This window comes from Benincasa hispida, chromosome 1 (assembly GCF_009727055.1).
Source record: "Benincasa hispida cultivar B227 chromosome 1, ASM972705v1, whole genome shotgun sequence".
Taxonomy (NCBI): Eukaryota; Viridiplantae; Streptophyta; class Magnoliopsida; order Cucurbitales; family Cucurbitaceae; genus Benincasa; species Benincasa hispida.
In genome coordinates this window covers 91,137,667-91,142,027 of record NC_052349.1, presented here as the reverse complement: position 1 = coordinate 91,142,027, position 4,361 = coordinate 91,137,667, and positions in this window count along the sequence as shown.

The window sequence follows — 4,361 nt, the reverse complement described above, 5'->3', positions numbered from 1 at the left end:
ACAAGTCCCCAAAAAGATAAGCATGTTGAGTTGGCAATCTGGCCACTTTCACCCATATTAATCAAAGGACCGCCCTCAAAAGCAAGAGTTCTCAAAACACTAGGATTAAAGTCATGTCATCTATGGTCGTTTAAGTGAGATGTAAGTCTCTAGTATCAACGACATTATATACAAAAACTAGTCATCACGTGGTCTAGTCTTATACAAACTCTTTGTATAGGACACCCCTGCTCGTATGTCTCCGTATGAATGGTCAGGATCTACCATCTGTAGTAGTTTACAATACTTGTAAACCCCTACAAAGCGGTCCGTATCCGTAATGTCACCAGGATCAGGTATCCCACCTTAATCCTTATATTACAGACCTATTGAGGTTATCACTTAAGGCATGATCCACTTGTATATCTCATAAACATGCTTAAGTTTACATAAGATAACCATGGAATTTTGTTTATTGGATATCAGCAAATGCCGGAATGAAATAACACTTATTTTATTCATAAATAATGTGTATAATTACAAATAATGAGACTTCGGGAGAATTAGGATACCAATCCCAATAGTTCAAGGAGACAAGAAACCGAGATTAAGTTCCTCTTGATATGAGGAATTACAAAAACATTATCCAATAACAGAGAACGTTTCTTGTCCAAAAATAACTTCAGCCTGCCTACAGTAACAACTGAAACAACCTCATCAATACCGACTCGAAGAGTCATCTCTCCCTGTGTAATGTTTGTCAGGAACTAAATCCTTGGTAAGAGAAACTAACGTGATTAATAACACATGAATCAAGGATCCAGGCAGAATCATCATTCTCTACCAAACATGTCTCCAAGACCAATAAATCATATTTATTGTCTTTAGACATCCTCCTCTTTTGGAAAGTAGTGGCATCAGTATCAGAACCTAAATAAGCTCCAAGTTCCATTTCAAAGAACACTTCTTTTCTATGAACTTCAATAGAGTTAGCAACACTTGCTTTCTCTTCCTGGAGTTTAACTTGGGAACTAACACTACTGGTGTCTTTGTCATTTGTCCTTCTGTACTCAAAAAGTAAGAACTAACACTCAAACAAATTTTGCAACGAGTTCATGATCTCATGTGCAATGATCATGTTCTCAACCCTTTTGGCCAAAGCATCAGGTATGCTAGCCAATATGTGAAGTCGGGCCAATGAAATAGCCTTCATCCACACCTCATATGAATTACAAACACTTCGCGGTGCATCAAGGGTCGGGATTTGAGGACAATCCTCAACCATGACAAACTCGAGGTCATTTACCACGAAATACGTTTTACAAAACTCTTTCCACTGTATGTAATTGATCAAACTAGAGGCAATTAACGGAAAATCAAATATGTTGCTGAAAAAAAAAACACATTGACCTACGTTAGGTTTTAAGCAAATACTCATTGAAAAAACAAACAACTTCCAATACAATTTAGTAAAACTAACACGAACCCCGTGTGACATCTAGTTTCACAATAACGCTCCAAAGGTTTAGGACAAAAGCTGCCAAAGGGTGGTCAATTTGTCCCTCCTCTGAATTGAGACATTCTCAACCAGTCATTAATACTAGAACAACTCTTGCTCCTATAATGACTAGCCATCATTGATTTGGTCAAGAAATCATTAACTTACTTAACAATTTTTCGTAAGTTTGACCCGTCATTTTAGGCCTTGGAGTTCCACCCCAAGCAGCCAATCCGAAGGGAAAAAGTATGATTGGGACAAAAACTAAAGTGCCCCTATCCATTTCTAGACTTCACCTTGATATTGAGCAACTGCACAAAACCCATCCGAAAGGGGACACTCGCAGGGCGCCACGAGGGACTACAAGAATGATCTCACGGTGCGAACCAATGACAGAGACCGTAGGATGTGTTGACACATACCCTTCACGCACTTACTATAAACACTCTCTCCGTCCACCTTGATATTGACTCAGGCAAACACCATCCGAAGGGAGATGCTTCTAGGGCACCCGAGGCCAAGCATGAATCTCACGGCATGAACATACAGGGAGAAACGTGAGTGGAATCATTGACATATCAGATAAATCCCTTCCTCCCACTGAGTATTTTATAACATAGGGTTTAGTTTACTTAGAAAAAACATGGCCAAGAATTTTAACTAATTGACTTTTTAGGTTTGCCCAAGAGTAACATTTACCTTGGATAGTTTAAACAACTTTTGATCATCACCAATTAAACTATTTAATGAAGTCTTTGACCAACTATCGCATACTTACAGAAAATCTATCTAATTCACCTTTCTAAGTAGGTTCCCAGGTAGGGGTATTCTGTTTCCATCAGCTTAAGTACCCCATCCTAGACAGAACCCACCTTAGACAAAAGGTCTCTTATAGATAGATTTAATACAATTTTAATCTTTCATGCCAATCAATTTAATCCTATTAAATCGATTTAAAAAGATAAAAACTTAGGTTGCTAATCCCATTAAAACCTTGAACTTAGGTCTATCTCAATCCAATTTTAAAACCCTTTTAAAACATGAGTTTACCCTAAGTTCGCATGCAACTCTTTCTTATCGATTTTAGTTCTAATTTATATTATAACACTTATAAATGAAACAACCAAAACCATTCACAATGCAAAGCAAACACATACAAGTAATTCGTAATGCTTACAAACAGCCTAAGAATCATGCTTCATGCATTGTTCATTCATTGATACCTCTTATATAACTCTTATATAAACAAGCAATGAACCAAGCAAAACATGCTTCAATTCACCCTTATACTATAATGCTTATAATATAAAGATGATGCATGAATATGCTTACTGCATGCATAAATATAACTCTTATATTTCATGATGCATGCACATGCTTTCTTATAATTTCATCATGACATATTATAACACTTATAATACATGATGCATGAATAATTGCACAACCTAAGGTGGGTTTCAAATCTATATGTCATACACTATGCCATATAAACCACATACATCTCATGTATATTTAGCAAAAGTTGATGAACCGGGATAAATTGCCTCAAATCCTAAAAACTAAAGCTAAATATTACAAAAGCAAAGAGTCATTGGTTCAAACAGGCGAAAGGGGTCTTGAACCGTTCGGTCGAAGTCAACGACTCCACTGATCATGTACCAAAACCCAAGCAATCATCTACACGAAAGTGTAAATGCTTTACTTAATCGTTTACCAACGCTTCCAAATCTAAACGATCATTTAGCAACGATTGTGTACCTTTTACTATGTGATGATGCATGAGGTACGCGATTGTGCAGCGCGCAATGCACAATGCAAACCGTAAACGATTGTCTAAACGACAACGATACGGTGAAGCACAATCGTCTAAACGATCGCAGAGCGAGCACCTAAGTATTGTATACCACGTGATCGTGTAATCAATAACTATGCGATGAGGTACGCTAATTACACGATCGTTTAGTGCACACGTCTTTATTAAACAATGAGCATCAAATGCTCCCACTCGATCGTTTACCTCCAGCACACGCGATCGGGCAACTAACACTATGTGATAGAGTAAACCCTTTACACCATCATTTAGCATTAGCTAAACGAACATTTAGTAAATATTACACAATCGCATAAAAAAATCTACACGATCATTTAGCCAAATCTCAATGATCATTTGCCTGAGGCTACATGATACGACTAACTCTTAGTCTTCTTCTTCGCTGAGAACTACATCTCTATGCTTCGAAACTTCATCACGAATGACTCGACAAACACAAACATTTTGAATTACAGACTTGGTTGCATGTTAATAATGCCCAAAAACACAGAGGCCCATACAAATTAACACTTTGTAATTTAAAGAAAGCTTTAAATAGAGGCAATTAACCCGTAAAAATTCATCAACATCATCCACAAATGCTTTTAACATTTAAACACAACTATAGAAAACCCACCACGACTGTAGAAGAAGTTCAAAACAGAAATGAAATTTGGAATATCATAACAACCTGGCTCTGATACCAATTGAAAGAAATCAGACATGAGGATTTCCATGAGCAGCGGAATGATCGTTTCAAATTCCATTCGAAATTGAACATAAATAATTACAGTCAAGAAACGGAAACTAACCAGTCTTGCACAAAACGAAATTACAGCATGTTTTACAATAAGATCAAAGGATAGCACATCATACCTTTGAAGTCTCATTTTAAAACACCTTCGATCATGAATGCTCATTCAGTCTCCAAGACATCAACACACAAACGCTCAAACACAGCGACCGCAGCATAGCACGATCAATCAGCAAACACGAACTCAACAATCTCCAAGATCACGAACCCAACGAACGGCCTCCAAACCTCGAACTCAGTCGAGTTAAGTAAGACACCAC